This window comes from Vipera ursinii (genome assembly GCF_947247035.1).
Source record: "Vipera ursinii genome assembly, chromosome: 5".
NCBI classification, from domain to species: domain Eukaryota; kingdom Metazoa; phylum Chordata; class Lepidosauria; order Squamata; family Viperidae; genus Vipera; species Vipera ursinii.
This window is the reverse complement of record NC_139518.1, coordinates 40,355,768-40,380,454: the sequence shown is the minus strand read 5'-3', so window position 1 is coordinate 40,380,454 and position 24,687 is coordinate 40,355,768.

Here is a 24,687-nt window from a genome sequence, read left to right as displayed (position 1 = left end):
TTCCGAGAGGTGCGCGCGCACCTCTCCGAACGACCGGAGTTGCGCGCGCACCTCCCCAAACCTTTGGGGAGGTGCGCGCGTACCTCCGTGCGAAGGGGCAGCAGCGCCGCTCTTTCAGGAAGCTGCCGAAAGCGAAGGGGCAGCGGCGCCGCTCTTTCAGGAAGCTGCCGAAAGCGGCAGCTTCCTGAAAGAGCGGCACCGCTGCCCGTTCGCGCGGAGGTACGCGCGCACCTCCCCAAAGGTTTGGGGAGGTGCGCGCGCACCTCCGGTCGTTCAGAGAGGTGCGCGCGCACCTCTCGGAATGGGCAGGGGCGCCGCTCTTTGCGGAAGCTGCCGCGGCCCGTCTGCTAAGCTGCCGCTTTCGGCAGCTTCACAGACGGGCCGAGGCGGGCTTCCTGAAAGAGCGGCACCGCTGCCCATTCGCGCGGAGGTACGCGCGCACCTCTCCAAAGGTTTGGGGAGGTGCGCGTGCACCTCCGCCCATTCGGGGAGGTGCGCGTGCACCTCTCCAAACGGGCGGTGCCACTCTCCATTTGGAGAGGTGCGCGCGCACCACTGCCCGTTGGAAGAGGTGCGCGCGCACCGGGCGGCTGGGAGCCGCAAGAGACGGCTCAAAGAGCCACATGCGGCTCCGGAGCCGCAGGTTGCCGACCTGTGCACTATACCATCCCCAATAGATGACTATTTAGCCATGTTTGATAAACTCCAGTAAAGGGAAAAAAACACTCCATGGAGTAACGTATATCAATGAAAGCTGAAAGCTGAAAGCTCTTACTATCAAGAAGTTCTTCCTAATGTCTAATCTGTATTTATATTCAAGTTTCATACCACTGGTATTAGTCTTACTCTCTAAATAATTGGAAATAAGCCTATACCCTCTACAATGTGACTGCCTGCCAATCTGACAGCTACCTTATTCTCTCTCAGCCTTCTTTTCTGCAAGCTAAAGATGCTTAGATCTTTTAACTGTTCCTTATAGGACTTGGTTTCCAGCCTTTTCACCTTCTTCATAGTCCTTCTCTGGACTCACTCCAGCTTATCAATGTCTTTTTTAAACTGCAGTATGTAGAACTGAATTCAATATTCCAAGTGAAATCTGACCACAGTAGAGGAGGATAATTATTTCTTGTCATCTGGACTCTACACTCCTCTTGATGCTCCTCAAGATATTGTTGGCCTTTTTTGCACCAGCGTTACACTGTTGAGACATGTTAAGTGTGTGATCCTTTAATACATCCAAATCCTTCTCACATGCTGCTCTTAAGCTAGATTTTCTCCATTGTGTATATGCGTCTTTCATTTTGAATCAGTTACATTGGTATCCTTGAGCATATCAATCTGAGATTGGAACCTGAGTTCAAATATCTTCATCAACATCTTTGTAGGTTGTTGCCCTGGTTTCTAATCAATGTGGATCAGGATTTCAAAGTTATTCCTGATGTCCAGGAATTCAAAGTTATTCCTGATGTTCCCCATGAAAATAGTAGAGATATGGTCAAACATGTTTGTTGGCATCTGTATAGAGGAGCAAGTAATGTCTTCATGCAATTGATAAAATTTGCTCAGTAACATTATGATGCACCGGACAGCTATGCATATGCCCTTTGTATGTACTAAATGCCAGTTCTCAGAATTTCCAGCCAGTATGAGCATAGCTAGTGTTGGCAATGTACTCTGACAACTTAGCCTGGCATATTTAAATGGCACCACATTGGGGAAGATTAGTATAAACAGTTTGGCAATAGCAATATAAATGGTTGAAAGTTTTGAAAAACAGCAAATGCATCTTTTGCTGTAACCTCTAAACTTCTTTGTATAATGTGTCAAAAATGTTTTAAAACATAGTTCTCTGGTGTAATTTGTGTCAATAATATTAAAAAGGATTATTAACACACTGTGATGATTACAATAGCAAGAAAATTTCTTTTGAAAAAGACTTTCAAAGCCTTTATTAAAGCTTGAGAGGATCAGAAGAATGAAGCACGATCAATTATAAATTAATGTTCCTGAGTAATGGTAATAGAATGAAAATAGTGTATCATATAATAAATAACCCCTTCATGGATTACTTCCATGTCGTGGCAAAGGGGCTTGAGTAATTCAATGAAGCTATGAGCTATGCCGTGCAGGGCCACCCAAGACGGAAAGGTCATAGCAGAGAGTTCTGACAAAACGTGATTGACTGGAGAATGGCAACCCACTCCAGTATTTTGCCATGAAAACCCTATGGACAGTACCAAAAGGCAAAATGATATGACGCTGGAAGATGAGCCCCTCAGGTCGGAAGGCGTCCAATATGCTACTGGGGAAGAGCAGAGGGCTAGTACTAGTAGCGCCAGAAAGAATGAAGCGACTGGGCCAAAGCCACAAGGACACTCAGCTGTGGATGTGTCTGGTGGTGAAAGGAAAGTACGATGCTGTAAAGATTTTTTCTCCATAGGAACCTGGAATATAAGATCCATGAATCAAGGAAAGCTGGATGTGGTCAAACAAGAGATGACAAGTCTGAACATTGACATCTTACGTATCAGCGAACTAAAATGGACAGGAATGGGTGAATTTAATTCAGATGACCATCAGGTATACTACTGCGGGCAAGAATCCCTCAGAAAAAATGGAGTAGCCTTCATAGTCAATAAAAGAGTAGGAAAAGCAATACTGGGATACAATCCTCAAAATGACAGAATGATCTCAGTTCGAATCCAAGACAAACCATTCAATATCACAGTAGTCCAAGTCTATGCCCCAACCACCGGTGCTGAAGAGGATGAAATTGACCGGTTCTATGAAGCCCTACAGCACCTTATAGAACTAACACCAGAAAATGATGTCCTTATCATCATGGGGGATTGGAATGCTAAAGTAGGAAGCCAAAAGATAACCAGAGTAAAAGGCAAGTTTGGCCTTGGAGTACAAAATGAAGCAGGGCACAGGCTGATAGAATTTTGTCAAGAGAATACGATGGTCATAGCAAACACTCTTTTCCAACAACCCAAGAGACGGCTCTACACATGGACATCACCAGATGATCAACACAGAAATCAGATTGACTATATGCTCTGCAGCCAAAGATGGAGAAGCTCTATACAGTCAGTAAAAACAAGACCAGGAGCTGACTGTGGCTCAGACCATGAGCTTCTCCTTGCAAAGTTTAGGCTTAAACTGAAGAAAGTAGGGAAAGGCCACTCAGGTATGAATTAAATCATATCCCTGTTGAATATACAGTAGAGGTGACAAATAGATTTAAGGAATTAGATCTGATAGACAGAGTGCCTGAAGAACTATGGACAGAGGTTCGCAACATTGTACAACAGGTAGCAACCAAAACCATCCCAAAGAAAAAGAAATGCAAGAAAGCAAAATGGTTGTCTGAGGAAGCTTTGCAAACAGCTGAGGGAAGGAGGGAAGCGAAAGGCAAGGGAGAAAAAGAAAGATACGCCCAATTGAATGGAGAATTCCAGAGAATAGCTAGAAGAGATAAGAATGCCTTCTTAAATGAACAGTGCAAAGAAATAGAAGAAAACAATAGAATAGGGAGGACCAGAGATCTTTTCAAGAAAATTGGAGAGATGAAGGGAACGTTTCATGCAAAAATGGGCGTTATAAAGGACCAAAATGGCAGAGACCTAACAGAGGCAGAAGAGATTAAGAAGAGGTGGCAAAATTACACAGAAGAACTATACAAAAATGAGCTTAATGTCCCTGATAATCACAATGAGGTGGTCACTGACCTCGAGCCAGACATCCTAGAATGTGAAGTGGGCCTTAGAAAAGCTGAGCAACAACAAAGCTAGTGGAGGTGACAGTATTCCAGTTGAGCTATTCAAAATCTTAAAAGACAATGCAGTAAAAGTGCTACACTCAATTTGCCAGCAAATTTGGAAAACTCAACAGTGGCCACAGGATTGGAAAAGATCAGTTGACATTCCAATTCCAAAGAAAGGCAGTGCCAAAGAATGTTCAAACTATCGCACCATTGCACTCATTTCTCATGCTAGTAAAGTTATGCTTAAAATCCTACAAGCTAGACTCCAGCAGTATGTGGATCGAGAACTACCAGAAGTACAGGCAGGATTTCGAAGAGGCAGAGGAACTAGAGATTAAATTGCCAACGTACGCTGGATCATGGAGAAAGCTAGAGAGTTCCAGAAAAACATCTACTTCTGCTTCATTGACTATGCTAAAGCCTTTGATTGTGTGGATCATAACAAACTGTGGCAAGTTCTTAAAGAGATGGGAGTACCAGACCATCTTATTTGTCTCTTGAGAAACCTATATGTGGGCCAAGAAGCAACAGTGAGAACTGGAGACGGAACCACTGATTGGTTCAAAATTGGGAAAGGAGTCCGGCAAGGCTGTATTCTGTCTCCCTGCCTATTTAACTTATATGCAGAACACATCATGAGAAAGGCAGGGCTAGATGAATCAAAAGTTGGAATTAAGATTGCCGGAAGAAATATCAACAACCTAAGATATGTAGATGATACCACTCTAATGGCAGAAAGTGAAGAAGAACTAAAGAGCCTCTTGTTGCGGGTGAAGAAGGAGAGTGCAAAACGTGGGTTGAAACTTAACATTAAGAAAACCAAGATCATGGCATCCGGCCCTCTCAATTCCTGGCAAATAGATGGGGAAGAAATGGAGGTAGTGACAGATTTTATTTTCCTGGGCTCCAAGATCACTGCAGATGGGGACTGTAGCCAAGAAATTAAAAGACGCTTGCTCCTCGGGAGGAAAGCCATGGCAAATCTAGACAGCACACTAAAAAGCAGAGACATCACCCTGTCAACAAAAGTGCGTATAGTCAAGGCTATGGTCTTCTCAGTTGCAATGTATGGCAGTGAAAGTTGGACCATAAAAAAGGCTGAGCGCCAAAGAATTGAGGCCTTTGAACTATGGTGCTGGAGAAGACTCCTGCGAGTCCCTTGGACTGCAAGGCGATCAAACCGGTCAGTCCTAGAGGAGATCAACCCTGACCGCTCTTTAGAAGGCCAGATCCTGAAGCTAAAACTCAAATACTTTGGCCACCTAATGAGAAGAAAGGACTCACTGGAGAAGAGCCTAATGCTGGGAAAGGTTGAGGGCAAGAGAAGAAGGGGACGACAGAAAATGAGGTGGCTAGATGGAGTCACTGAAGCAGTAGGCGTGAGCTTAAATGGATTCCAGAAGATGGTAGGGGACAGGAAGGCCTGGAGGAACATTGTCCATAGGGTCGCGATGGGTCGGACACGACTTCGCAGCTAACAACAACAACAATAATAAATAAACCTTCTTTGAATATCTGTTCAGCAGGGATAAAAATAGTAAAAATCACTTTAACTTTGTTTAAATGCTTAGGCACAGATTCTAGTTCCTCAATAACTTGTACATGGAACTGCTATCTCTTCAAGCAAAATATGAAAGTCATTTTAGCTAAAGTAGATGGGTGCTTTTTGGTATATTGTTTTTCTTGTGTTATTAACAAGAAATTACTTTGGGTCATAGTATAAAAGAAGCAAGGCCAAACTCATTTGTTTATTTCAGGATAGTGCTAAACTCAGACACTACAGCTACTGGGTCACAGTAATTAGTTACATTATAATTCACGATGGTTTTCAGGAAGCCACACGATATTTTAATATGCCTACATTATTTTCCTGTGGCTTTCTTGTGTCTTATCTGATTTACTATAGCTTTCCATGCTGTGTGTATATGGGCCAATTAAACAGTCATTAATCTGTCTGGAAACTGAATCAGGGTGCAGAAGTGTGTTCACTGTTCCAGTTTGTTCTCCAAGTTCCACAAGTGTTTAGATGGATATTTTTAGAAACAAAGGGCCTAACTGGGTCACCATGCACCTGCATTTTCTGTTTAAATGAAGTTGTTGGCAGCACTTTGCAGTGTTGTTTAACATGGATGCACTCATTTTCCTGTTTGTAAATGCAGTCAGATCTGCAAACAAGTATGGCCTGAAAACATGTTTCAACTGTGGTTTCACATTTTAAGTTATGTGACTTGCTTATTTGCTTTGTTTGCCGTTGAATATTAATAAATTTTCAAGAGACAGTTTAGCTTGTCAATCAAATCCTTGTCTTTCTCATCTCTATAAAAGGCAACGTAGTGTCAGCAGTCTGAGACTCAGTGTGGGTTTCATGGAGACATTTGCATCTGATTCTGACAATACTTCCACATTTTCCTCACAAACATAATTCCCCCAAACTTGTTTACAACAGACCATAATGCTGTAGCATTAATTAACACTTTGCCACCAGCACATAGTCAGAACAGTTCCCTAATTAGCACAGCTGAGAAAATAATGGGCAACATTTTGCAAACATTTGGCTTTGAAAATAAATTTAGATTCAGCTGCATCTGTGACACTTGTATGTTAGCTTTTTGAAGGCATAAGACAGACTTAGCAGTCCTGAGAGAAGAAGGAACATTGGAAATGTTTCTTGGTCTAAAAACAAGTTTTCTAGATATTCTGTTTGAACTGCTCTAAATGCAAGCAGTAGGTACTAGATCAGGGACTGATGTAGTTTCTGGACTTCTAAACTGCAAAGCCACTTTGTTTGGAGCAGAACTTCTAAACCTCATGACTGCTCTTTGGAATAAGATGCTCCTGTAGCAAGTAGTGATTGTTAGAACATATTCTGCCTTAATTGTGATTTATTTCTCTCAAGGAAATCTGGGCTGTGTATTTCACTTGGGGAGCCAGGAATTTTTTTGGTAGGGAATCTTTAAGAGACTGGAATATCAACTTTTCATTTTAGAGCAGTTTCAGAAAAAATACCAAAATATTGTAATAAAATGAAATAAAATAAAATAAAGCTATTTTGCATCTAGCTTTAAGTAACCAGTTCAAATTACCAAGGGTTACTTCTGGCAGAATGGTGCCCATAGAAAGTACACTGCATGCCTCTGTATTTCTAATTAAAATTAGGACTATAGTTAATGTACTTTTTGTTTCTTGCTGTTTGTGAATCTCATCTCTCTGGAGGAAATTAAACATAGCAAATAATATATTAAAAGTGGACATTTATTTCATTTCCATTATATTTGCGTTATTTGTATGAATAAAGGTAAAGGTTCCCCCGCACATGCGTGCTAGTCATTTCCAACTCTAGGGGCCGGTGCTCATCTCCGTTTCATAGCCGAAGAGCCAGCGCTTGTCCAAGGACGTCTCCGTGGTCATGTGGCCGGCATGACTGGACGGCAAAGGCGCACGGAATGCTGTTACCTTCCCACCGTAGTGGTCCCTATTTTTCTACTTGCATTTTTACGTGCTTTCGAACTGCTAGGTTGGCAGAAGCTGGGACGAGTAACAGGCACTCACTCTGTTACGCGGCATTTGGGATTCGATCCGCCAAACTGCCGACCTTCTGATTGACAAGCTCAGCGTCCTAACCCACTGAGCCACCGCGTCCCTACTACTTTCTTATGAATATGCATATATGATGTACACTTTGGAAACTGTATATGATATAGACCTTCAAGAATATATTGAATGCCGAAAGATCTTTATGGGCTGTACAGTACATACTATATGAATGCATGTGATTCATAAGCCTTCGTGTTTGTTGTAAAAAAGGACCTTTAATGAGAGAAAGGACATAGGTCTGTACTGGATTTTATGTTATGGATTCATTGCATCATTTACTCCCTCACTAAAAATATTTTTTAGAATGTTTACTGATTTAAGATCAGTCTTTTTCATCTCAAAAGTCAGCAAACATTGCATATATGTGTGACTCAAACTGGTCTAACCTATTTGCTTTCAATGAGCTTTTAGATATGGCTTTGAATTTATGCCAATATTATAGTCTTGACTCTGTTAGAGTAATTGGTGGAGATCTGTGAAATGTCATGCTTATTGGTCAGTGATTTGTATATAACAGCTTGAGTTTTCCAGACAAACTGTTCTGGGGACTCTATGTTCTGATACACCGATACCTCCTTTAACCATCCTTGACTATATCTGTAATAAACAATAAACATAAAACTGTCTTCTACTATGGTATTCTCTCCCCCTCCCCCCTCCAGTGGATTAGGATGCTCCAGAATTATGAGGAAACTGCTTTCTTATAAAAATAGAACAAAGCCTTTCTTGACAGCCCCCCTTAACTCCATTGCTAAAACACACACTTTTGCAGCAAGATCTGAGTAAATGGGTGTTTTATAAAGAATGCTTTAGAATTTCATTTCAAAGTGAATCTCTCAAATTAATTCACAAATATACTGTAGTTTTGGTTGGATTTCACCTTTTTTGAATTTTGTTATAAAACAAAATACACATTAGAACATGCATTTTATATAAAATACAATTCATAATCATGATTTGTGAAGGAAGAAAATCTGCAACTTTGTGATAAAATACAGTCCAACTTTTGATTGATATACATGTGAATATATATGTGATTATAAATACATGCAAAGTTTTCACAGTTATCCATCTATCCCATTTATAAAGCTAGACATTTTCTGACTGTCACTGAGTTGTCTTCCATTTCAAGCAGAGGCAAGACATAAAACCCAACACACCCAGTTAAGTCTGTGAAAATTAGTCTCCTGGTCTAGTTCATTTTCAGGGATAACTCATTTATTAAATCAGCTTAATAATATTGAATATTGACATATTTGGCTTCAATAATATGTATCATGAAAAGGCCTTGGAGATATATTTTTCCCTAATTCCATGTTCTCAAAGAGTTGAGCACATGGAACATGCTGATTTATCAGTTGGAAAACTTACAATTGTCTCTACTGTTCCTTTTTCTTTCATGAAATATTAGGTTGAGCAAGGAAGCAATGTGTCTATATCTACAGAAACATGCTTGAGATAATATACAATCCATTTTTTAGTTTAGCTGATATGTTACTTAGCCAGGGTATATTATTATAAGGACCCTCTAGCTCTGGGAGCAAAGTGTGTTGTAACTTTTAGATTAAGTATTCTAATGTAAATTTCATTATTGAGATTACTTCTGCAACCCTCCTTCCAAAAATATTGAGTGATGTCCCCAACCAACAAAAAGATGTCCACCCTATGTTCTATATATAAATATTTTTGTGAAGTCACAATGAGGAATTACACATGTAATAGGAGCGACTATTGAAAATACAAAATTCAAGCAGGAAATTAGAATTGGGAAGGAAAAGATCATTGACTATTTAGCACCACTAATATTGAATAAAGAAATATTGAATAAAGAAACTATACAGACAGTGTGAGATCTCTGTCTGAACTTAGGTCTCTGCCCTCCTTTTTTCTCTCTTAATTTCTCTGTGGATCTTCTTTGCTTGCTGCTTTATAATATTTTGTCTTTCCACCCACATGTCCCTATGGAGTATGGTGATACATGAATAAATAAAACAAATATGCTTGCTATTGCAACATCACAACATGAACAGGCTGCACCTTATCAGTATTGCAGCATGAACTTTTCCACTTCACAGGAAAAGTCACTTTTCCTAAGGACAGGGAGAGTTCCTAAATGGTTTTGCCCCTTTCCATGATAGTGCCCTAGAAACATGACTTGAACCAGTGTTTATTTTATGCATCAACAATATAGGGAGGTGGTGAATGAGAGAGTCTACATACAGATTAATTATGGATTTGATTGTAAAATTTCTGCCTGTTTTCATGAAAAGAGGGAAGGTCTTTGTCCAGCTCATTTTCTTAAGGGATCTTTTCTCTCTACAAGATAATTTCCCATCTCCTTGTACCATAACATAGTTTACAGCAGGACTATCTGTCAGGGCCTGATGACATGATCTTGCTTGGTAGCAGAAGTCTTAGAAGCAAGCACAAGCAACCCATAAACAATTCAAATCAGAGGCAGCCAACCTGAAGCTTATAAAAAGAAGTTGGAAATCCTACTCTGTGGTCTATCTTAATGTGTATTGTTTATTAAAGATAAAAGTGGTTGATGCTGGAAAGCATTGTAGAGGCAGCCCTCAGAATCTGGTAATAATAAATGTACAAAAGGCTGAGTTTTGAATAGAAAATCTGCTGCAGTCTGTGAGATGGATGCTGTGAATGAATAAAGCAACGACCCCATGGAATGGAATGTGTGGGCATCCAAAATGGGGAAATAGTTGCTCACTTTCTTAGTTTGAAGGAGAATGATTGTTCCCACCACTTAATATTGTTTAAGTTCTGAAAATTAGTTTAAGTTCAACCTGTTTCTTTTTGTCCTAAGGAACAACTGCCTTCAAACTAGATCAGCCATTTATGTATCACCTATGAAAAGGATAACATAGGTTTACAATAATGCCATGAATGTATATGAATAGGGGCACATAGGAGGAGTGGGTCTGCTGAAACTACTGCCAGGCAACTTTATCACCCATTTTCTCTTTCTTAAAGCTTTCCCCCCCATAAATTGGGTTTTAATTATATACCCCTTCAAATTAAATAAGTGTCAAGGAAGCTTTGGTCTACTGGCCTGAAATAGCTAATGGTAATTCCCAATGCAAGCTGCCAGCTTCATCACCCTGTTCCCAGGATGCCACCTCCTGGTCTCAGATCCTGTACCAGATTGTCTCAGGGTCAGCACCACATTATTTTCACTAAGCTATATGGGCAGTGATTAGGGCTTGTCAGATGGTGATCCCTGAACACATTTTTTGCACAAAGAAAATTTGACCTCCCTTATAGGGAGAGAATGCAGAATTCAAAATTGACTGGGATCCCCACTCTCCTGTACAACCAAGGACTTGGTAGGGAAAGTACCATCTTTCCCCCATCTCTGCAAGCTCAGGATGGGGTAGCAAGAGACGGAAAGAACAAAAAATGTACCATTTAGGCTTGGCTTTTTAAACAGACTGTGCTTTACTTATACAAGCACCTGCTTCTCAAATTTTTTTGGGGGGGGGAGGAAAATGACAGAAAAAATAGTGTGCAAAGTTTAAAAATACTCTAAAAATACAAAACCAAATGCAAAAATATTAATGCATTGTGGAAAATAGCAGTAGCACTTACACTTATATACCACCCCACAGTGCTTTACAACAGAGGTCCCCAACCCCCGGGCCATATGTCCCTTTGGAACTGGACCATAGACGCAGCAGGTGAGCATACATGTGTATGTGCAACTCCACTTGGACAAGCTTAATTTGTGCTCACCTGCCACTCATGCTGAACCATCCCCTTCCCCCCACCCCCACCCGCCACCTATCTGCAAACTGCAAATGTTTGGGACCGCTGCTTTACAGCACTCTCTTGGTAGTTTACAATTTCAGCATATTGCCCCCAACAATCTGGATCCTCATTTTACTGACCTTGAGAGACGGAAGTCAACATTTAAAATATAATAAAATTCTGGCCACTTATCATCAATCAGCTGGAAACACAAACTGCCCAGCCTTTTCTAAAGGACAGTAGGGTCAGGGACAAACAAAACTTGATGAAACAGTATTCCAGAAGACAGGAGAGGTGACAGACAAGGCACACCTCTGGGATCCTCCGAAATGGCACTGTTTAGTCATTGGGATTCAGAGCATGCCCCAACCTGTGTTCAGGCAGAGGCAATTGGAGAAAAGTTACTCCATAAATAATCAGAACTTGAGCCACAAACTGTTTTAAAGATGATAGCCAGCACCTTGAACTAGAAGCCAAGTGCAGCTTGTAAATCAGATATACTATGTGGGTATACCAAGATGTACCCATAACTGCTCATGCAATTTCTTTTGGGGACCAGTTTCAATTTCTTCAGGGGCATCCATATGCAGAGTGCAGTATTAGTATTTCAAATAAAAGGTTACTAGGACATCAGTGACTGTGAGCAGGGACTATATCTCCATTACAGCTATCCATAGGTGATGGGTAGGGAGGATTTTCCAGGGAATGAAATTAATTTTTGTATCCCTTTGTGGAGATCTATAAAAAAGTTGGCAACGTTTATTTAAATGTATGCATTTATACTCTTCCTTTCTAATGAAGAAAATAGTCACAAAGAAGTATCTTCCACTTACAAATTTAGTTTTCTTCTTTCTGTAATCTCTCTAATCAGCAAAACCATGAATTATATGTACACTTTTTGTGCAAAAATCCTTAAATATCAGCAATAAACATAGATATTGTCTTTTCTTTGATTAAACAAAGTCAATTTAGCCATCTCAAGTAGTTCCATCATCTCCAACAACCATTCTTCCATTATGGATAATGCTGAATCTTTCCTTTTTTGTGCATATATTGTTTCTCCAATTTCCTATTGAACTAGAAAATCTCAAAAGAAAAAAATGTCCCAATTATATCTTAATATTTAAAATCCTCTGAATCAGTCTGTGTATTTGAATCCAGCATTGTCTAGGTTTTTTTGCATGATCAATTGTCCACATTTTAACATAAATTTGAAGTGCCCTTATACATTCCAGACTGTTTCTTTGGTGACATATATCAATGGTACATGATTTTATAAAAATTCGCTGTAAGATCATAACATAGTGTAATTTTCAATCCTTTCAATCACATATTTCTCCATTGTTCAATCTGTATAACCAAAATTGTTATCTCAATTCATACATTCTTTAACTTGTTCTTCTTCTGTTTTAAATTTCAATAAAAGTTTATACATTTTAGCAATTACACATTCATAATCTGTACACAATTCTGTTTCAGTCTTACAATATTCAAAACCATACATTATTTTGTCTTCTTTAAGTCTTTCTAGTAATTGTAAACTATATTGACAACTATATCTTCCTGCCACCAATTCATAAATAGTGAAGGTGTTTTGGGGTATAACCTGGGTTTTTATCTATTTCATATTCTCAAAATAGCAAGTATAACATAGTGATTTTTCAAATCCACTTTAAACTTAACCTTAGCCACAAATACTCATGCCATCCAAATCTCAGGTCATGTTCTGATAACTCCAGGAGCTTCTATTTATCAGCAGCACCCATCCTTTCCTACAAACTAAGATACAAAATATGATTTCAAATCAGGTAAGCCTAGTCCTCCTCTTTCTTTTGTATCTTTTAACACCATATATTTAACTCATGTTTTTCCTTTGACATACAAATTTGGATATATCCTTCTGCCACTGTTTAAATGGTGCAGTTGTCAAAACAGGTATTATTAGAACAAAAACATCATTCCAGACAAAACACTCATTTTTATCACTAAAATTTTCCCCAGCAATGACAGTTGTAGTTTGTCCTTTCTTAACGTGACTTTTTAAACTTCATTCCATGTCTTGATATAGTTCTTTTGAAATAACATACAGTTCATGTTTGTTATAGTGACACCAAAGATATTTTATCTCAGTCTTAAAACCTGTATTATTCATCAATTCTGTTTTATCTATCTATTCCTATAAAATATGATCTATATTTTTCTTAACATCTTCGCCTGCTTTTTATTAATCCTGAAACCTGTTACTGCACCAAGTTCTTTTGATTTGCCCATTAATATTTTAATTCCCTTTAAAGAATCTTCCAGGACCAATACCAAATCATCTGCAAAAGCCCTTACCTTATATGTTTCTTTTTAAATCTTTACTCCCAAATTTTTCTTATCTTATCTTGTATCTTGCAAAATTATTTTCAGTCTATCAGCTGCAATTGTTGTGAACTTGTAGTCATTATTCAATAATATCAGCCTACAGTTTGTTAAATCTTGTCCCTCTTTAGGTATTAAATGTAAATCTATTGCTTCTTGTAGGCAATTTATATCTTGCTTTAGTTTTTCCAAATAATGGTTTTTTGTTGCCTTTTAAGAAGCATTTACTCCATTTATATTCCACATTAAGCATGTGTAATCTATAATCAAGCCAAAATTTTAGAAAAAATCAGTACCTGCAGCACCTAGTTCAGTAGCATCTCTTCCAGTTTCCTGCTGTAGCTGTTGGAATTTTTGTGCACTCTCCTCTGATTGTTCCACTTGAATTTCCTCCAATTTCTCTTTGATTTATTCTAGAAATTCCCTCTTCTTCTGGACAGAATTCAAACAAAACCTCTATTGTTTAAAAGTAAAAATCACACTTGTCTCATCAAAATAGGAACTTTTCTGTTGTAATCTGTCAATTAAAAAGGAATACCCTTTTCTCTTATGCAAAATTCTAATATGAATTTTTAAAGGAACAATTACATCTGTTATGATTAATCTTCAGTCTTGTATTAAGTGGTATTGTAAAATTTGATCCCTTATTTTCTTCCTGATAAAATGCACCCAAACACCCCTTGGAATATTTTTATTCTTGAAAATCTTGTATTATTCTACATACATTATCAATTTCTGCCTCTGTATCCTCCTCCTCCCACTAAAAAAAATACTAAAAAGTTAATCTTTTATAGAACCACATTATATAGTTCTTTTTCTAACTCCTTATCTATGTCTGCTGTATCCTCCAAAATTTCCATTTTGACATCAGTCTGTTTTACATTTTCTAACATTTGTTTTATAGTGTTTCCATTGTTTTAACTTCTTCTTCCATCTCCTTCTTCATCATTACAAATCTTTCATTCACTGTTTTTTTTAAAAAAAAAAACATGTCAAGTGATTCAGCTAACTTATTGGCCAGGTGATCAAACATTTTCTGAAGCAAATCTGTATAATTCCTCTCTCTGCAGTTTGCTCTAGTGATCCTCCCTTTGCCTCCATTTTTGAAGCTTTCTGGTAGTTGCCATTGTGATATTACAATCCAAAACTGTAAGGGTCTCAAACAAGAGAAAAGGAAAAGGCAAGCTTCCTTTTCTGGGGATTACTTTTAACCCCTATATATGATTTCCAGAGATGAGCATTCTATTTTGAGTTATTGAAGGCTCAGATTGATGATGTTCTCTAGCTTCTGATATTACGAACTATAGTGTATAAATCATGATTCAATAAACTATAATTTATTGAATTAATATGTTGAGAGAGTTTACATATTACACACCTGTTTGTAATATGTTTACAAACCAAAGTGACTAGAAATAAACTGCTACTTAAGCAAGGAAATAAACCACAGACTTTTTAACAATGGAATTTAATATATCACAGAGGAAAAAGTGCTGAGTTCATTAGTTTGTTGTTACTGGCATTAACGGAATATTCCACCAGCCAGCAAACAGGTGTGTTTTTCCTAATTCCTTTAATTCTCTGCAGTGGGATAGGGCTGAAAAAGGGAGAACTAGCTGCCTCCCCACTCTCCTCCCCCCCATTCCTCTCCATCTTTTTCACTTCTGAATCAGAATGGCAATTGGAATTTTCACTCATAGAAACCTAATTAGAATCGCTAGTGCAGAACTTTTCAACTTTTTCACCCATTGTACCACTTTTAGGATATGGCAATATCTAAGTACCACCAGTCACCTAGCGAGGTGTCAAAAACTTGATGACCAAAAAAAAAAAAAGGAAAAAAGTGATAAAGTACAGGTAATCCTCAACTTACAACAGTTCACTTAGTGACTGTTCGAAGTTACAATGGCACTGAAAAAAGTGACTTATGACCATTTTTCACACTTATGATTGTTGCAGCATCCCCAGGGTCTTGTGATTTACATTCAGATGCTTGGCAACTGATTCATATTTATGATGGTCACAGTGTCCCAGGGTCATGTGATCCCCTTGTGCGACCTTCAGACAAGCGATTGTTGGGGGCAATTAAGCTGACTTTGTAATAATGCCGCTTGGGGTGTGTGTGAAAGCCCTAATAAGCAGGCATATACATAGAATGAAGGCTACTGCTAAGCTTGTAAGCCGCCCTGAGTCTTCGGAGAAGGGCGGGATATAAATGGAATTAAAATAAAATAAAGAATAAATGGGGGAAGCCAGATTCATTTAACAACTGTGTTACTAATTTAACAACTGCAGTGATTTACTTAACAAATATGGCAAGAAAAGTCATAAAATGGGACAAAACCCGTTTATCAAATTTCTCACTTAGCAACATAAATTTTGGGCTAAATTGTGGTTGTAAGTTGAGGACTATCTGTACACCCACTCACCACACTTTTAATGGGAAACTTTTGCCTGTTTTCTGACATTAATCTTTGCACTGTCCTATCCCCTTCTCTCCTTCTGGTTGACTCAAAGAAGCTGATAGGTGATTGCAGGGGCTTTGCAGGGGGGTGCGGCTTCTGCACTTGAATTGGGGGCAGGGGTGCATATCGGGGTGCTAGTTGGCTATCCCCCAAAGATTCCCTAGCTTTAAAATAGTTCTTGGGTGGCAACAGTTACCCAGCATGAGGGGCTCAGGAGAAAGAGATGCCAGCAATGCTAACTCCCAAAAGTGAGGGGCTCGGAGGCAGCTACAAGCAGGGGAGGCAGGGAAGGAGGGGGAGAGGCAACGAAAGGAAATCAAACCTGATTGACAGGGAGCATAGTAACCCTGCCCCTATTCCACGGAAGGCAGATCCCCATCATCCCTGGCCCAGCAGGGGTCTTCCTGCCCCACCGTTGCAGACAACGGGAGGCTCCAACGAAAAGGAGAAGGAAGAGGGTTAAAGTAAGCTTAGCAACTGGAATGGGGATCCCCTCCCAAAAACGTGCTTCGTGGGGATTCCCCCCCAAAAAACAAATGTGCTTCATGGGTAATCTCCCAGCATGACAGAATGACCAAAACCTGCTGCAACCACCCAGCAGATGGGGGGGGAATAAAAACCAAACAGCCCCCCACTGCCAATTCTCAACAGAAATGCTCACAACAACAAAAACCTTGGACAGGGGGAAGAGCGCAGGCAGGTGGGCATCTTGCTCGGCTGGTGGCTTGGGGGGAGGGAAAGGGGGCAGCTTCAACCCCCTCCAAGCAAATGCTGTCGTCTCATGAAAGCAGGATGAAAACTCCAAAAAACAACTAGGAAAAAAGGTTAAAACAGAAGACTGTCTCTTCTGAACAAGAAAAAAAAGATCACATCCACATCCAGCTCTTGGGGGTGGAGTGGGGGATTTTTATCTTTTGCCTTGTTTTGCTCTTTTAAAAAGATCGCCCACTCACCATTCGCCTGCTGCGCCCCCACAGACCCAAATCCCTTCTTTCCCTTCCTTTGAAACAAACAACACCTCCCCCCTCCCCAGAATCCTTCTTTTCCTCCCTTGTGAATTACAATGAAAGAAAGCCAAGTTTTTTTCTTTTGTGGTCTTTACATATTTAAAGTGCTAGAAGGAAGTGGGGAAGCAAACCATCATGAGACACTCTTCTGTTTTAACCTTTTTCCCTTGTCATTTTTTAGAGTTTTCATCCTGCTTTTGTGAGAGGGTAGTGTTTTTTTGGGGGGGTGAAGCTGCCCCGTTCCCCCCCATCCACAGCCGAGCAAGACACCTGCCTGCCTGCCCCACTGCAATCTTCCTCCTGTCCGAGGTTTTCATTGTTGTGAACATTTCTGTTGAGGATTGGCAACGTGTGTGTGTGTGTGTGTGTGTTTGATTTTTATTCCCCCCCACCGTCTGCTGCGGGGATGCAGCAGGTTTTGGTCACTTCTGTCCTGCTGGGAGGTTACCCATGAAGCGCATTTGTTTTTTGGGGGGAATCCCCACTCTGGTTTCTAAGCTTGCTTAAATCCTCTTCCTCCACCTCCTCCTCACTGGGGCCCCCCTCTTTGTCTGCAACAGTGCAGCAGGAAGACCCCTGCCAGGCTGGGGGTGATGGGGATCTGCCCTCTGCAGAGTAGGGGCAGGGTTCCAGCTGATCACTGCTTCTTGTGGGCTCAGCAGAAGCGCCAGGATCAGTGCCAAGCTCCAGTTGGAGCCTGGTGCTGATCTTGGGGCTTCTGCTGAGCCCTGATAGCCCTGAAGAAGCACTGATCAGCTGGAAAGTGGCGCTGATCCTGGCGCTTCCACTGAGCCCTGAAGAAGCACCAATCAGCTGGAAAGCGGCACTGATCCTGGTGCTTCTGCTGAGCCCTGACAGCCCTGAAGAAGCGCTGATCAGCTGGAGCCTGGCACTGATCCTGGCGCTTCTGCTGAGCCCTGACAGCCCTACAGCTCCAGCCATCTCTCGCGCAGGCTTGTGTGGTGCTGCCACCATTCAGCTCATTCCCCTCCCCCACTACTTCTGTAGCATGGTCGCGTACCACCTGCCAGGTGCCAATGTACCATCGGTGGTACATGTACCACCAGTTGAAAAGCCCTGCTCTAGTGTACAGAATATGATTTTAAAATGATCTGGATCTTCAACAGAGAAGCATTCTAGAAACCAAAAAATATTAGTATCATTAACTTCAGACAATATTCCCTGCATCTTCTTCCTTGGAAAAACAAAAGATTGCAACTGCTTGGGAAGAACAATGGAAAAGCCACTGCTGAGATTCCAACTGTAAGTCAGCATGTCTATGACTGGAAATTCCCCAGGTTGTAATCCCCGCATTTCTGTAGGGCACCTTCCTGGGAAAGGCTGGGATTTTCAGAATGTTGACTTTATACAGTAGCACCCTATTCTCTCTGAATATGTGCTGTTATTTATCATAATCACAGCAAAGGTGTTGCTTTATAGTTCAGCATGTAAAAACTTTAGAGACACAAAGTGGCAGGCTGAGTGAGAGCACCAGTTTTGGCTGTGAAGTGCTTTCAAATGGCCCCTGGGAGTTGAGCTAATGGAAGACCAAAGCAGTAATAGGGCTCTGTCAAAAAGTGGTAGTTTTCTACTGTAGCCCTGAAAGACAACATCTCTAATAGGTCACAGCAGAGAGTGAACGTTTTCTTCTTCATCACTTGGTGGTTTTAAAGCACCAGCTGAAGTGTCTTTTGTAACTGGATGCTGAGCAAATGCTGTTTTTCTACAGTTGCCTAGAGACTGTTATAAGACCCTTTGTACATGTCCAACTACTAGTGTTGCTACCAAACTGATTCCTATTCACAGTTCACATTAACACCCCAGAAAAGTTATACATACACATGATTGAGGCAATTCACAGTGGTGCAATTGTTATCTAGATAATTACTTTGCATTTAAATATAAGCCCATACTTCTCTAAGAATGTTGGATGCACTGAATTGTTGGGAAATGAACCTCATGCATGGGAACAGGATTAATTCCCATAATTTTCCCTTTTTCATGTTGAAAAGTGAAATTTGCAAGAAACATTTTGAGAAATCGAGAGCGTCTATCCGAGACCTGTGAGGAGATTTAACTGCAACCATGGGTTTACAGGAGGTCTCTCACTTATAGAGATATTTCTGAAATGTTCATTTTTTTAAAAAAGCCAACAAGGTGACTCATTCAGGCTCAAAATTCTTCCTGAACAGATGCAGACTTATGTTCCAACTCAGAGCATCAGATACAGTATACTATTATCTGGGACACTACACATCCTCTTCACGACCTGTTTTCCTTGTTACCTTCTGGGAGCAGGCTTCATGTTATCCGCAGCAGAACATCCAGATTCAGCCATAGTTTCATTCCATACAGCATTAACCTTGTGAACTCTCAAGCTTCCTCCTTCCGTTATATATTCAAGATGGACAGTGTTTAATATTTATTTGTTATGTATATGTAGGGGTGTGGGTCTATACATATGTTGTACATAGTATTTTTTAGGTGTGTGTCATGTATGTGTTTACTTTGAGAGCAGGCAGCTAAATTTCATTTTTGATGTGTGCCATTGTTCCCACAGTAAAAAACGACAACAAAGGTTATCTCATCTCATCTCATCTCAGTGCTCCTAAGCAATATTCACACAGAGAATTGTTTCAGTCCATGTGTACTGAAAAACCTCTGAAACCACTCATCAACTGGAGCAATCAGTCCAGGCATAGAGAGTGAAGCAGATTTCTCCAACCTATTACTGTCCAGATAACCTCCAGTCTGACTAGAGTTTATGAGAGATGTAATATCAACATGCAAAGCATTATTTTGGAAAGGATTGCTATAAATGTCTGAAATAAATGACAGCAAATTGACCTTCTATGGGTTCAAAAGCAAAGCAGACTTGCATTGGAAACTACCAGTGCTATTGACTATTCTGAGAAATTAAATAAATTCCAAAGGAAAGCAATGGCAAAACACTTCCATTCTATAGGGATAGCAATCACATGGAAGTGTCCATGAAGACACCAGGCATTAAGCTGAACCTGAATGAAACGTTCTATATTTTACAGATTTCTGAGACTGAAAGTTCTTATAGTAGTGTTATGAGTCAGAAGCTTTATTTCTCTGGGGCTGCCCATAAGGCTTTATTTCTCTGGAGCCATTGGAAAAGATGTATTTAGGATACTTGCAATCAGAATACACATTAGAGCAGGCATCTTCAAACTTGGCCCTTTTATGACTTGTGGACTTCAACTCCCAGAATTCCTCAGCTAGTGTGCTTGGCTGAAGAATTCTGGGAGTTGAAGTCCACAAGTCATAAAAGGGCCAAGTTTGAAGACCCCTGGATTAGAGTGTCCTGAAGATGATGCAAATGAATTACAGTTGTGACTTAGCATACACATATATATTGTGCAATGTGGAAGATGAAATTAGCAGCTTGGCCTCCTTCCCTTTTCACTGGAACTATATCGCTATAATTATATCACAAGTGAGACCGGTAATGGCTGAATCCCCTCTCACCTAAATCTTCTGAGCTACTCATCCATCACAAAAGCAAGAGTTTAAACCTGTAATATTGCTTATTGTTAGAAAAGAGCAAGTACAAGCTTCATTTTAAGAATTGTACAGCGACTACTAGGTAGCTAAATGGCTATAGTGCTAAGCACATATTTTTGAATTATGTCATGGTTGTCAGAAATGCTGTAATCTATCAATGATATCATTATTAATGTATTTTACAATATATCTATACCACTCAAATACACATATTCTGGACCAGAGCATAATGTAAAAGAGAACACTTAATACTAACCTACATTCAAACATTAAAAATCATAAATTGAAATGCCAGCAATGAGTAAGATACTGAACAATGTTGTATCTCTTATTAGAACATAATACAATTTCAGGATAATGATAATTTTTCTGCTTTTGTTTCCTAAAGGATTATTGGATCTCAAAATGTCAAAAAGGACACTTCTGAAGGACTGATTTTTATTATTGCATCAACTAGCCCAGGGGTAGGCAACCTCAGCTCTTTTATGACTCATGGACTTCAACTCATGGACTCAGGAATTCTGGGAGTTGAAGTCCATGAGTCATAAAAGAGCCGAGGTTGCCTACTCCTGAACTAGCCCCAATAAAGCACAATGTTATTGTAGTTAACAATAATTGTATTCCATTGTCTATTAATACTTTTGTTTGGAATCTAATTTTCCTGAAATATCAATTGTGCCAGATGGGAATGGAGCCATACCAGATAACAAAAATGTTTTTTGCTTGATTTGAGTACCCAGATGCCCGAATTATCTTATTTGCAAAGTTAACCAGAGATGCTGTGGGCTGCACTGTAGCTGGCATTATCTTGCTTCAAGGAAAAAGTGTGCTTACATTCTTAAGAAAAGAGCACATTTTCCTTCTGCTCCCAAAGCTTCCTCCTTAGGACTTTGCAATCAACTTGAGACAAGTAATTGATTCTTAACTGCAAGGAATATTTCACACTATTTTGAGGTAAAAGAGATATGACTGCCCTGCTCTAGTATCAGTAATGTAATAGCAGCACAAACATAATGTGTGAGTACAGTTACAGTAGGCACAGGGGAGTTTTTCTCTGACATTTTTGTAATTGTAGCAACTTTCCTGAATCCCATAAGATTCAACTGAATTCAGATCATAATTAGACTTAAGTAGAACATCCTTCTAGTGCAGCTAATTTCTTTTTATAAAGAAATTATACTCAGAATCCATTTTCTTACAAGCATGAGTATATTAGTTACTTGCCTTAATTTTAGCTTTTTCTAATGTAAAAAAAGATAAGTCTCTGGTCCCTCCTCTTGCTCATTGTAGATTCTTGTCTCTCACCTTTTATTTCATAACTTCATTCTTGGAAGCCTAGGGTAGATCTGTTTTCTGAACTGTTTGGGTTATTTTGGTTTAGATTTAAGTATCTGTATGGTGTTTTTTTTAAATCCTCTTATTGATGACAACCACCAGGACATACCATTAAGGTATATGTCTGTTGTTGTTATACTTGGGAGACAGGTCAGTTCTTCCAGTCTCCACTTACATGTTAAGCTTGGATTTCTCCCTCTATTTCTAAGTTACATTCTCTCTAGCAAAGGTAATTTTTATATTTTCAAATCTTTCATAATGTATTGTTTTCCATAAGTTGCTCCTTTAGAATATATCTGTACTCTGTGTTTTCTCTTCTAACATACTAGAAAAGTAACCTAGGTAGAAAATGAAAATTTCCAGTAAGTTTTTGAAGACCACGTGTGCTGTCTTTGGAGATTCTCAATCATCCAGCTCATTGTTGTCCCAAAGGTGCTTTTCAAAAGTCAACTGGACCTTCTTGGTTTGTTTGTTTTCTTGAAAACCTTTCACTTCTCAACCAAAAAACTTCTTCAGTTCGTTTCTTATTCAAGAAGAAGCTTTTTGGATGATAAGCAAAACATTTTCAAGAAGAAACACCCCCCCCCCAAAGAAAGTTCAGTTGCCTTTTGAAAAGCACCTTTGGGACAACCAAATGTACTGTTCATCAGAAAAATGAGTCACCTTTCGTGTACGTATTCAAGGTAAAGCATATCCTTTATTTCAGAACCGATTATGAGCACTGAGTCATCATTGTGTTACAGGGATGAAGGCTGTAGGTCATATATGCTCTTATCAAAACTTACACTATGAATGTGCACAGCTGAAGATGTGCCCCTTCGAGAGTCAAGTTTCATTTCTCCTGTTTCTGGCTGGAAACGGTATTTCTATATTTGTGATCTGTTATCTTTAACTGCTTGTAACAAATTACATAATCCTGCAGTGAAGAAAAGCTCTTAGCTTTTCTATATTGCTAAAATATAGTTTAATTAAGTGGCCTGCATTGTTGTAGTTTTGTATTCTTAAGCATATCAGCAAATGTAAATAGCACTTATATCTTCTTCCTGAAGTTGCAGCCCAAACCATGCCTGATGAGTAGTTAGTAAAAAGATTCTTTAATGCCTACATTCTGCTGCCTCTGTCTCATTTGCTATAACTTTTGGAATCTCCCCATCATTTCTGGTTTTGATATACAGAAATAATTATTTATAATCAACTTCACACCTACTCTTGCTTCACAGAGCTCAGAAATAGGTTCAGCAAATTTGTCTTAGACTTTACCTGGCATTTTCCTCCATATTTAACTTCAACTCTTCCATTCTGAGCTTACAATCAGCTTGTGCATTTGAATGACCTACCTCAGTATCTTTGTGTGTCTGTCTATCTATCTAATTTAAAAACTACCTATTTCCTTAATTTCATTTACAACAACTTTGTGGTATATATTACTGATTCTCTTCCGCCTAGTCAAGTCTATACAGGGTTAACCTGCATGTGTGAAAGCTGTCAACACTACAGGTATTATCTCTGTAATTCTGGCTAACATTTTAGTCTGGACTCTGTTTTTTCCTATAAAGGTTCCAGGGCAGAAGGAGAATGGTCAGCCAGGGCACTTCCTACCTATCTGAAAAAAATGAAGCCCAATGATTGCCTTTAAAAATTAATGCATGGTGTACAGCATAACAGGAACAGGAAAAGAATTATTCTCTGATCAGTGTCAAGAAAATTAGTATTTGTGCTAACCTGTTGGAAAGACCTTTTTGTTTTTTAGCAGTTTTAGAGAAACTGATTATTAGAAAATTAAAACAAAAGAATATTCTTCATTTGAAACAATGTCAGATCTCATTAGTATAACACTACAAATCTCAATAGTACAAAATGCCACATATGAAAAAAGAAAGTATAATACATTTTCCAAAGATAATGTAAAAATACTAGATAAAGACATGCTGATTTAAAAGTGAATGCAAACTGAATAAGTTGTGAAACAAAATTTCAGATCTGGTCAAATTGACTGGACAAGATTAAGGCTAAGAAATATCAAGTGTGGTCATATAAAACTGCATGAAGATGGACCTAGGAATGTGTGAATCTGACCCATTACTTTCTGCTTACAAGGCAAATCTCGGCTTCAGATTTTTAATAAAATAACTAGAGAGTTATGAGAGTTAAAATTTTTGAGTTCCATTTAGACACATATGGGATGGTTTATTTCAGTGAATGTACAAAGTGGCTACAGTTCTTAACATTCTCTTTTTTCACAGCAGAAATGCCCCATGTGCTCACAACTATGTGCCGCTCTCCTGAAGAGCTTTCCAGTTCCCATAATGATGAATGGCCATATAATCAATTCAGGAAGTTTTGGAAAGCAGAAGCAGTCATGGTGGAATGTCCCATGCAGTGAATTGCTTTTGCCATTAAAATAAATGAAAAGCCAAGAATCTTAGCCACCTTTTAAATATTCAGAAATGAATCATGTTTCTCCCCCAACCCAGGATAAATGTTAAACAGACTTTATTGCTGTTAGTAATCATGTTGCCATGATTCTATGAGAATAGGAAACCCTATTCCAGTAAGATTTATATATAAGTTCAGTTACTCTATATCCCTCATAATATTTGATATAAAAAGACAGGGAATATTTGACCTTCCTTTAGAGAAATGGATGATTTGATGATATGCATGCACTGATTTTCTTTTGCCTATTACTCTCCCAAATTTTGAAAACTCTACTTAAAAGAGAAATTAATAATACTCCTTATATATACTGTAGATTTTCTTCTACAAAATACTTGTACCTAAACCTCCCTCCCCCAATTTTACCACACTTCACTATAACATAAATTTACATTACATTGCTGAGGTATTCTGTAACTATATATCT